This window comes from Hypomesus nipponensis, chromosome 13 (assembly GCF_054491055.1).
Source record: "Hypomesus nipponensis isolate SF chromosome 13, ASM5449105v1, whole genome shotgun sequence".
NCBI lineage: Eukaryota > Metazoa > Chordata > Actinopteri > Osmeriformes > Osmeridae > Hypomesus > Hypomesus nipponensis.
In genome coordinates this window covers 16,032,431-16,044,786 of record NC_140373.1, presented here as the reverse complement: position 1 = coordinate 16,044,786, position 12,356 = coordinate 16,032,431, and the positions used below count along the sequence as shown (strand labels likewise).

The 12,356-nt window shown below is 41.9% G+C and overlaps 1 protein-coding gene across 4 annotated transcripts in view; it reads left to right on the top strand.

Annotated features, from left to right (window-relative positions):
• LOC146260425 (carbohydrate sulfotransferase 15-like) overlaps positions 1–12,356 on the top strand; it is a 77,093-nt gene that overhangs the window by 41,733 nt on the left and 23,004 nt on the right. The gene's annotated exons all lie outside the window — the stretch shown is intronic.

Below are 12,356 nucleotides of genomic sequence, written 5' to 3'. Positions count from 1 at the left end.
ATCAATGGTTCGGACAACTATCCATCTTTGTCAGAGTATTGCAGGTCAAAACTTTATATTAGGTATTGTGTACTTGGAAGCAGTGGTGTAGTATAAAGTAGTGAACATACTGTAAGTAAAGACCTCCTCTCCTTTCTGTGCCATCCCCAACCCATGATTTACTGCCCATTTTATAGTGGCCATACAGGAAATTCTAATATAGTCATACAGCGTATGCCTGCATGTCATGTAAGACTGATTGGCGCTAGTGTTCGTGGCAGCTCCTCTTTAAGAGGAGTCTCTTTATGCAGGTGTATTTCCTTATTGTTACATTTACAATTATTCAGAAGCAGATATTTTTGTCAAAGGGACATACACATAGTGCACATTGTAAGTACAACAGATATTTAAGGACTACAAGTACACTGTTCTAATACCATGACAGTGATTAGTGCCAGTGTTCAGTCTGGATTTTTCAATACACAGTGCAAAAAAACGTCAACTACAATATTACAAGAGTGTTACGTATTACAAGACGGTTCTACAAGAAAAACTAAAATGCAATGTACAACATGCACATAAGTCAAATTTACAGATACCACAAGAAAAAATACTGTTTATGACTAACAGAGTGCACATTTTGCCTTTCCACCCATAGTGTCTGAACATCGAAGGGAATTATTGCGTAACTCCATATGATAATGGAAAATTTACATCTAAGACATGATACCACCAATAGCGATCAAGATCATTAAATTAGAACTGTAATCATCCTTATCTAGTTCAAGTTCTCTCGCTCAAAGTGGTTTCTTGTATGTCAATAGTGAACTTGTCAGAGGACAGTTTTAGCGTGACCCCTTCTCTCCCTGACCTGTCATGTGAGTCATACAGGTTGTGTGTCAGTCTTGTGAGGGGCAATTATATGATGCTCTGCCCTCTCTTGCAAACAATAGGCATTTACTGGTGGGGACCTGACACCCAGGGAGATGGTAGACACAGTCTAAGAGGTTCTGGGTTTGATAAAACAGCTTCCTTCGTGGAAGGTGGAGTTTTAATGCTCATGGCTATCATTATATTAATGATGACAGGGGCTGGGAACGTTCTTTATGAAGAGTAATTATCTCTCCAGTGCCTATTACGATAGAACACTACAGTCCAATACTCCAGCCAGTGCAGTGTCTGGTGGGCCTCAAATGGAATAATGGAAGAAAATATATTACTGTAATATTTGCTTTGGTGTATAGAAGTCTCAATCTTCCTTCCACAATCTCCACATCCCTTTTCAAGCATTGTCTTCCTCTCCCATTCTCCCTCTTTTCGTTCTGTTCCTCTCCTTTTTCACATAGAAGTGGTCCATAAGTAAGAAACTCAAATTTCAGAAGCAACATAGCCTTTTCAGACTGGGCAAGACAGAACATTGAGAGTGGTTTAACACTCCTCCTTTTTTATTGTTTCCCTCTTTCAATAAATAATCTGGGAGAGCCCAGCAAGGTGCAGGCCATCATCCAGGATCTCCGGCCCTAACCTCCCAACGACTCCCTCACCCTCTTTTCCCCCCCATACCTGGCCTTGAAGCCATTGACACTGCTACTGACCTGTCATGCGTGGCTCTGCTGCCTGTTTGCCCTGCTACCACCTGCCTCAGTAGACCAAATTAGCAGTTTTAATAAACTATTCATGGCACCTTGACTCCAAAGACTTAAGACTGGAAGCTCAAAGCGAATGATAATAATAAGTGAATGCAGTTTCATTACTGACGTAAAAGCTAGTGCTGTCAAACGATTAAAATATTTAATCGTGATTAATCGCATTAATGTCATAGTTAACTCGCAATTAATCACAATTAATCGCACATTTTAATCTATTCTAAATGTCCCTTGATTTCTTTTGGTCCCATTCTTTTTTCAAATTTTGATGCTCTTATCAACATGGAAAAGTGGTTCGGATTGCTTCGTGCAAATATTTTTTTTATTGAAAACAACATTGCAGTCGCCTGGCTTTGACGAGGGGGCGGAGAATTTGCATCAGCTGTGTGCTTGGCCATCATGTTGTATTTCAGACTGGACGTGCTGCGATGATAGCTCAGTTTACAATGACAAAACACACATATCACTTTGGTCTTGTCAATGGAACCATTTGGCAACATTTTAAAAGTAAACCATTCAGAATCTTATTGGCATCCATTTCGGCGTCTCGCGCTCGCCATCCACTCAAAACGTAACGTTAGCTTACTACCAGAGAATGTATAATATCCGTAAACGGGCTTTGCTACTACTCTTTAGCCGGCTCGCAAGCCAAACAAGTGTCTGTGGCGTGCCTGTTGTTTTGTTTCCGGTCTAGCTAGATCCGGTGTGGTGTTGTAGTTTTTCTAACGTCGGTAGTTGTTGCAAAAGCATGTGAAAAAAACTACAAAGTTTGCTTGGCCAAAAAGAGCGTTAATCGCACGATAAAAAAATGTACGCCGTTAATTTGGGTTTGCGTTAACGCCCTTAATAACGCCCTCAATAACGCGTTAAACTGACAGCACTAGTAAAAGCGTTAACAAATATCGTTTTCACTTGCTCTGCAGTGTGGAAAAGAATTGACAGACCCTGGCAGCTACGACCATATCCAATTAATTAGTTAATAATTCATTACACAGAACTTTATTATATTATATTTATCACACCTTCACAAAATCAACAACAACAAACAATTTCTGTATATGCATGCAAGTATCAACGCTAGTGCTAAATAATTAGATTAAATATTTAGCTGGTCGGGTCCATGACACCTGGGAAACAGCTAGGGCTCCTGAGACTTCTCACCAAAAGAACGAAGGGGAACCCACTTGTCTAGCAGATTAAGAAATGTTCGTAGGTACCTAGCGAAAAGTATCCTCAACTTTCCTAGACCTTTAGCTATGGTACCAATGCTGAAGGCTAGCTGATATAGCTGTCTGTTTTACTAGAACAGCATGCATCATTGCTAACGTATACTGACGTTGTGACTTTGTGTGTGTATGTGAGAAAGACGCGTGAGTGACAGAGAGACGGAGGGAGAGCAGGGAAAGAAAATGCAGCTGAACGAATACACTGCGTGTTTTAGCCTAAATAGTGTAAAAAAAGAAAATTGTAACGAAACGCAATATGTGGCGGCCGGTGGATGCATGACTCTCTGGATTGGCACCCCCTCGCGGGAGCGCGCACGAGTGAAAGAATGATGGATTTCATGTTATATCGCAACCTAATGAATTGGAGACAGAAGTCTCAGGCAAGTAAGTTTCAGGCATGTGACACTTTCCTACTCAGAGTTAGCAGGGGGTGCATTAAGCCTGTCATGAAATGCACCCCCCTCTATTGTCTGTTCTGTATATCCCAGCATCAAATGATTCTTACTGTACACTGAGGGCACTAGTATTAGTAACCACCGTAAGTTTCAGGGATGTAACACTTCCTCGTCAGTGTTAGCAGGGAGTGCATTGCATTTACATCAAATGAAAAACAAGGCCTGCCATGAAATGCTCTCCTCCCGCATACATTTCTTCCCTTCTACGCCAGCATTATGCACATTTAAAGGGGCAATTGATTGGGTTTTTTGGGTATTTCACACTGTTCCTTAAGGTCTCCGAATAGGGTATGTAACATTGGTTGGGTTGAAAATGGCCCGGGTGCTGTTCTATGCCTTCTGACAGATCCTCTGAAATGTTCCCGGGAACAAAAACACTAGCTTTTCTCCTTTTATGGGAAGCTCATTAATATTTAGATAAGCTGCGCGCTGATTGGTTGGTTATCAACGAGTGAAGCTGGGAGCAAAAACGCAACACGGCCAACAGCAGCACTCGCTGCAACACTGAAGTTGGAGACTTGAAATAAAAACGCGTAAATAAATCTATTGTGTCTACACAACACTGTTTTCAACAGATTGACTATATATCATTTGAAATGATAACATTACTTGTTTCCACTTCTGTTGTTGAAGCAAACTGGATTGACTTAGGTGGGTAGAATGTTAGGCTACAGCTTAGTAACCAAACCATATCGTGATTCTACTCGGCTTCAGTTAGCTAGCTAGGCTAGCTCTAGATATCTTGCTGTAAAATAACATGACAAAGATCTGGACAAACATGCATCGTGAATTGTAGCTTTTCATTACACAGGTTATTTATTTGAATGAAACACAGTCAGGAACATGAATCAACGTTAGCCCCATTGCCAATAAACTAGGCTAAATTATCACACATTCTACCTATGCTCTTGCGTTAGCAAGCTAAACTTGTTTACATGCCTACAGTCTAGGTGTTACTAGTAACAGTTACTAGCAATGCTAACGTATCCTGTATCTAGAACCTGCTTTTCTCCAGTTCTTTCAAATATATTATCTAGACAGGCGTTAGCAATAAGCCAGACTGCTGTTCGTTTTCTGGCTATTTTTCGGAAGCTTCTTCTTCCCTTCTAATGCCGACTACAACTAGTCTAGCTAGAGTCATTTGATGTGTGTAGAAACGTATTTAGCATTCTACCTGGTATGCTATATACAGGAAACGTTAGCATTGCTAATAATTGTTAGCATAACATCATACTGTCCTTATAGCTTGCGGTTGCAATGAGCATACGGTCGGAACAGCACCTCTTCCCAGGTTCAGCTTCCTAGCAAATGCTGCTTGAAATTGTCCAATGTTGTCAAAACTGTCTTGGGTGAAATGTTCAGAGCAAATGAATGATTGAGTGTCGAACTTCCCCGGGATCTTCTCATGGACAACAGCAGCCATGCCTGTTGAATGTTTGGCTCCTTGGGAAGACTGTGAGTGTTAGCCTTCCCTGTACAGCCTGGAACACAGCATTTACGACCGTGGTCCATTTTAGACATCCTTGTTATAATTCAAAACGTTCTTCTTTGTAATTCCTTATAAGTAGCCTACACAGAGCAGCGCACAGCTAAACTAGTATCGGAGATAGACGCTACCTCGGGCTGGTCTGGATGTAAATTCGGGGGCGTGACAAAGATACAGACCACAGCCAATAAGAGGGCGATCACCGGTCCTACGTAGGACCGGTAGCTTTGTTGAAAAGCTAGCGTTTTACAGCCAAATTTTTTCTTTTTGAGATTTGAATAGGAAAGAGGTGTCAATGGACTTTGATATTCACGGTATGTTCAGATTACCCACCGAACTGTCGTTATTCAACTATGACAAGGTAAAATCGGTTTTGCAGTCAATTGCCCCTTTAATAGCATACATTTAATACCAATACATGTGTATGTATAGTGTGGACATATCTGAAAACAGAAAAGTCTATGGTAGGTGTGGGATTATTAGGGTTCCTCCAGTAGGAGGAAACCTATTGTTTTTGTTAGTATTCTTATTAGGGTTCCTCCGGTAGGAGGAAACCTATTGTTTTTGTTAGTATTCTTCTTCTTATTAGGGTTCCTCCGGTAGGAGGAAACAAATTGTTTTAGTTAGTATTCTTATTATTCTTATTATTATATTTCACTGTAAATGGCCCAATAGCTCAAAAAGTCCTGGACCCGATTTTTTCCAATTTGGCCCAATGGTGCTACAGGTCACTCATTACTCCCAGACGGTTAGTGGCCCATGTGCACCCATAGGTGGCGCTTTAAAACACGCCCAAAGTCTACGTGATTTCCCCAGCGCAACATTACTCCAAAAAAATGAAAATTGGTATACATGCCTTATTTCTCATGGGGAACAAAAAAGCCTCAAGGACCCATATTGTCAGACTTATGTACTGTCCAAATTTGGTACAACCTTCAAAACCCTTCTACTCATAAACCATAGACCCAATCGACTTGAAATTAGTTCCAGACGTGTAGAATACATGTCTTTACATAGGCTGACATGGAATAAGAAATCCAATACAAAATGGCTCAAAGAAGTGTATTTATGTAAATGTCAAAATTGCCTCAATATTTTTATTTAATAAATCAAATATAATTTTGACTGTTTTTCAAACTTAATAGGGTTCAAGACGACATCAATCTCTAGTACCATAAACAATTTCACCTTGGTATGTCAATATATGATTGAATTCAATTGAATTGCTCCACAGTGCGCGCGCTCCAAATTACCGAACGTGGCTGCCTCCAAATTCTCACAGACTCATCCTGCCCCTTGACACTAGGGTGACCACCTGTCCCGCTTTGTGTTGTGTCGCACAGCATTTTCACCCCTTGTTCCGCACGTTGCATATTGAAAATGCTGTGCTGTACAGCGCAAAGAGGGACAGGTGGTCAACCTACTTGACACACCCGCGAGCTTGGCGAGACGCACACACATCTTTTCTAGAAATGGTGTGCCGACCAAGCCCACCCTCACCTTCATTTCGCTTCCAATCGCAGTTCGCCGTTACAAATATAAATTATTTTTGTTTTCAACTGGAATCACCTGAAAGCCGTGTTGGAGGCAGCCACGTTCGGTAAGTCCTGTTTTTACACATTTTAACCAAGAATCAATGATTGGGTTCGTGAAAGTACACTACTCTTGAATTATGGTGAAGGTTAGAGTACTTTGAGACCTTTAGATCGTGAGTTTGAAGTGACGGAAAACCGAACTCGAAAAGTAGCTAGCTTTTTCCCTCTGTGTAATTACTGAATCAGGTAGCATCTCGGCGAATTCATCAAAAAGGTAGAGGAGGGCAGCTTTTAGGAGAACAAGCTATTCTCCACAGACCTGTCGGCTCAGAATTTTGATTTGGCTTGTGAAAGTCTTTGTAATAAGCCTATGCGCCAGGGAGACCTCATAGGCTTAGTTAGGCATCCATGTTTTGGTCACGTCATGTTCATAATTTCACCATTTTTGTTTTGGTCGACACCAAACATTTCGAGGAGGGCAGCCTTTAGGAGATGTGGGAATTGTGCTTTTAGCCAGATGCTCCGATTATTTTTGTGATTTGTTGAAAACTTGCAAGTGGAGTGAGACTGTCCTGGCGGTACATTGTTTTGACTTAGCCTCATAGACAGACTCGGCTCGCTCACTGGCAGTGTGTAAACAATATTGTCTTTCACTCAGTTCAACTCCTAAAACGTCAGGAAGGGCTGCTTTTTGTAGACAGGAGCCTGCTGAAGATAGCCAGTATATAGGATATTTCAAAACATGCCAATTTCATTCGTCAATTGCCTGAGAAAGCGACCTACGTTAGCCAGGCTAGTTTCACTCGGTCAGCCTATTAAAAGGTCTCTGACAGTCAGAATCACTGTTTACAGGCAAAGGTCGAGCTGGTCTTTGGTCAGATGTGTATATATTGACCAGTTTAGAGCTACTCTTGCTAGAGCCTATGTTTTGAGTGACTTTGCATGGGTTTCCAACACATTTGGATTCAAGTTCAAGTATTGCCACTGCATTTCAGTCAAAACTGAAGTCTGTGTCAAGTGTAGATGGGAAAAACTTTATTTTTCACCACTGACATGGACCCTTTTTTCACTTTTACAGGTCATGCAGAGGCCTGCTCAACAGAGTGCAATAGAGCATAATGAGAGCAACAACAGAGGATGCTGAGCGTAACAGAGGATGCAATAGAGAATGCTGAGGGCAACACAGACCTCTTTGTGGATAGCTTCTCTTCTGCCCTGCCCCCAAGACAGCTTCATCCAGCTGGCCTGCCCTGCCTGCCTGCCCCTGCCTTGATATCTCAGAAGATTACAGAGTTACAGCTGTTTAAACTTCAGCCAAATCGTATTAAGCTTGCCACAGAACAACAACTTTTCTATACAGTAACTGACCACAATGGTTCTCAACACTGAGAATAGCTCAGTAGGCTAAGACAGTGTACTGCAAGGAGCAAGGTCACAAGTTCAAATCCAGTCTTTTGGCCAGTCATAATTTTTATTATCTGTTTAGTTAAACAGGATGACATCATTCTGATATACCATGTTCAATTTCACCTTGAAATGTCAACTGTTTCTTAACCTCAAATCACAGTTGGAGCACAGCTAGATAATCAACGTCAGCGCCCCTTGGGTACCCATCATGCAGTGCGGTATGTGACTTGTGGAAAATAGTGAGGTTACAACAGCCGTGCGAGGGATTTCAGTTTCAAAATGGCTGAAAGGGTTGTATTTATGTAAAAGTCCACATTGCCTCAATATCTTTGTGTCAATAAACCTAATACCATTTTGACTGATGGTTTTTCAAACCTTATTGGCTTTGAGATGACATCATTCTGAAGTAGTACCATGTGCAATTTCATGCAATTTGACATTGAAATGTAGACAGTTTCTTAACCTTTGTCCCAAAGCTGACCAAAGGTAATACTCTGCCCTTTCTATTCATATAATCTCAACAGTTGGTGTGTAGCAGAGAGGATAGAGAGTCTGACTCGTAACCTTTTGCTCATGAGTTCAAATCCCCATTCAGCCTATTGTTGTTGGCCAAACATTAAGTCGTTTTGCATCTACATTTTAAATATTTTGCCATTTTGCAGAGGAACCCGCATTGCTGCTTGCAGCTATATTTATGTTTTATTTTTTAATTTATTTCATTGACGTAAACAAAAAGAGTAATATTTCCTATCTCAAAAAATAATTTGATGGTTCTTTTGATGTTGATACACGGTTGATACATTTACACAATTACAGAAGATTAAACAAAGCTTTGCTTATCAGTCATTACGAAGGGTGCGCTAGTCGTTCACAAGAGTGATAGAGAACTATCACACATGCACTGCCTTATATAAACTTTAGATCAATTGGCATTCTATAAGGTCAATCAATGTAGCAAACAATGTGATTGGTTCACTCAACTTAGTGACAGTTTGAAACAATACATCTCCATATCAACTGTCTCACTGTTCTTTGATGTAACATTCCTCCCCAATTGGGTAAATAACAAAACCACATCAGTTGATGGGTCAAATGGTCAACTGTCCTTTGTGTGACCATCTACAGACAATAATTCCATTAACTCAAAGACACAGAACCCAGACCTTCTAGCCAAAGTTCAGCACCCATCCCCCGGACCTAACTTAGACCCTCTGGATCTTAGTTAGGCATCTTAAAACAACACCATAAATACCTTAAGACAATCTGAGTGTCCCTTCTACAGAGTAAACCACATCATAGAACCTCAGTTTCTGTCTATAACAAAGAAACTTACTTTTTACTGCTTAAAGAAACATAGATATTGTTACTATGTCAAAAATTGCCATTACATTCCTTATTTATATATTTCTTTCAACAACATAAATCCAAACAGTCAATTTAAGGAAAATAAGACTCAAGCCTCAAAAAAAGTATGCAATAATTCAGTAAAAGGCATACATACCGAATACAAACATACACAAAGCAAATGTATTCCCATCAATCTATACATACCCTTATATTTAGAACATCAGAAGCAAACACATTAATATCTTCATCTGTAAATCTGATTTCATACTATCATTCACTCTAACCTCTTCTTCCATCTTCAGTTGGCTATAGGCAATCTTCTTTCAGGCAGTGTAGTCTAGTCAAACCAATTGCAAACGACGATCAAATTGCTCACAGCAACTTTCAACGACACCCCACTTTACGTACAGCTCGGAAATTTCCTTGGTACTACGCAGGGCGCGCATCCTCTCCTTCCGTCTCCAGGCAAGGCGCACGCTTACAATGGCTAGCGTGTATCCACGTTGCTCTCCCCTTGATCTTAACCGCCGAATTAGTCGTCAGGAGAATCTGGTATGGCACCAGGACTTGCGTTTCAGGTCCTTCACCATGATCCAGTCCCCTGGTATCAAATCATGCAGCAGTCCAGTCACCGGATAAGGAATAGCCTCCTTCACCTGCCTGTGAATCTCACACAATGTAAACTACAAAAGGGTCGCAAAGTGATAAACAAGCACATTCTCACAAAGGTCAGTTAATAGGCAACTGACTTTTGTCGTCTGACTGAGTCTTAAAGATTCTGTTCTCTCATTCAACTGAAGTAATTAACACAATGTTGACTCCTATCAACATCAAAATAACTTCCTTAACCAAGTGTGACCCATTATCATTATATATCCTCAAAGAAAAATCTCATTGAAGAATAATCAAAATTCACAAAAGCTTGACCACTGAGCCCAAATCTGCCTGAAGTCTAAAACTTCTTCCCATCTAACAGCATTCAACAATCATTAAAACAGTATCACATCTCCAAAATTTAATTCCACAAAATCCATCTATCAATACTCAAATAGTTTCTCAAACCTTAACCGTGAAGCTTAACGTGTTAAATTCCTTTTCCCATATTACTTGTTCCGCATATGAGTATGACAAAATGACTATGCAATCATTACAAATCCCCTTGTATGTTAAAATTAATTAACTGTAGAGGCATGATCTTTCCATGTGTTAACTGAGCAAAATCTCAAGATAAATGTTTTATGCAGACCATACAACCTCCATTTCATTATCATATCCTTCCTTTTTCCAAAACGCATTTTCTTGTGGTTTAGTCCAAATTCAAATCTCCATTCCACCATTCTTTTCTCCATCTGTCTGCTGCATTCTGTAATTCTTGTAAAATATACTCAAACAAAAACAAAATTCTCACTCTGGGTTAAATACAGTCAAACATTTTCACTCAGCAGTATTACATAAAACCCCCACACGTTCACGACGTCAATCATGGCGTGTCATTTTACTTTGATTGAAGCGGTGGATGAGGGAGCTGTCATTGTACACGGTTTAAAGGGGACGTTCTTTCTGGAATAAGTCATGTGGCCGTGTGCATTGCTTTTGCCGTGGTGGATTGTATGATCCATGTTTTACCTCTCGGGCTGTTAAAAAATAGGGTGCACGCGCAATTAGCTTGACTACGTAAATCTGACTTGAATTAGTAGGACTGCGTGTGCTGAAATTGGCCTTTATGGAACCGCTTAAGCCCCGCTTCACTAAACTTTTAAGTCTAGCTTTTTTGAGCGGCCTTTATGGAATAGGCCCCTGGTAACCCAAATGTGTTAAGTTAGGCTTATCCGGACAATGACAACACCATCTCAGCACTTCCTGCAAACATATGTCAACATCAAAAACACATTCAAGTTAGTTCATCATTACTTGCAGGCAATTTAGAAACTGCTCCAGCTAGTTTCAGCACTAGTATTTCTCTGTGAAATAATCATCATTGTTAGAGTGAACCCCACATCTGCATACAGCAAGTTGTTCTACAGGTGAAAATAAGAAACTCCCTGTTTCCATACCTTTCCCAAAAACATATGTAACACCAATGGAGTATTAACTAATCAGTAAATATGTTAACTCTTTTCCCTTTTATGAATTGACAAATTTACACTAAAGCAACCAACTTTTGAACCAAGTTGTAGAGAATAAAACTATTTTAGAAAACAACCAAATTACGAATAACGTCGTTCGTCGTCGTCATCTGCCGCTTGTCCGGGGATCGGGGGCAACGACCTAAGCAGGGAGGCCCAGGCTTCCCTCTCCCCGGCCACTTCCACCACCTCTTCCTGGGGGACCCCGAGGCGTTCCCAGGCCAGCCGAGTGACATAGTCCCTCCAGCGTGTCCTGGGTCTTCCCCGGGGCCTCTTCCCAGTGGGACGTGCCCGGAACACCTCACCAGGGAGGCGTCCAGGAGGCATCCTAATCAGATGCCCGAGCCACCTCAGCTGGCTCCTCTCGACGCAGAGGAGCAGCGGTTCTACTCTGAGCCTCTCCCGGATGACCGAGCTTCTCACCCTATCTCTAAGGGAGAGCCCGGACACCCTGCGGAGAAAGCTCATTTTGGCCGCTTGTATTCGCAATCTCGTTCTTTCGGTCACTACCCATAGTTCGTGACCATAGGTGAGGGTAGGAACGTAGATCGACTGGTAAATAGAGAGCTTCACCTTTCGACTCAGCTCCTTCTTTACCACGACGGACCGATGCAGAGCCCGCATCACTGCGGACGCCGCACCGATCCGCCTGTCGACCTCGCGCTCCATCCTTCCCTCACTCGTGAACAAGACCCCGAGATACTTGAACTCCTCCACTTGGTTCAGGATCTCCTCCCCGACCCGGAGATGGCACTCCACCCTTTTCCGGTCGATAACCATGGCCTCAGATTTGGAGGTGCTGATTCGCATCCCAGCCGCTTCACATTCGGTTGCGAACCGCTCCAGTGAGAGCTGAAGGTCACGGCCCGATGAAGCCAACAGGACCACATCATCTGCAAAAAGCAGCGACCCGATCCTGAGGTCACCAAACCGGACCCCCTCAACACCCTGGCTGCGCCTAGAAATCCTGTCCATATAGGTAATGAACAGAATCGGTGACATAGGGCAGCCCTGGCGGAGTCCAACCCTCACCGGAAACAAGTTCGACTTACTACCGGCAATGCGGACCAAACTCTGGCACCGGTTGTACAGGGACCGGACAGCCCCGATCAGGGAATCCGGTACCCCGTACTCTCGGAGCACCCCCCA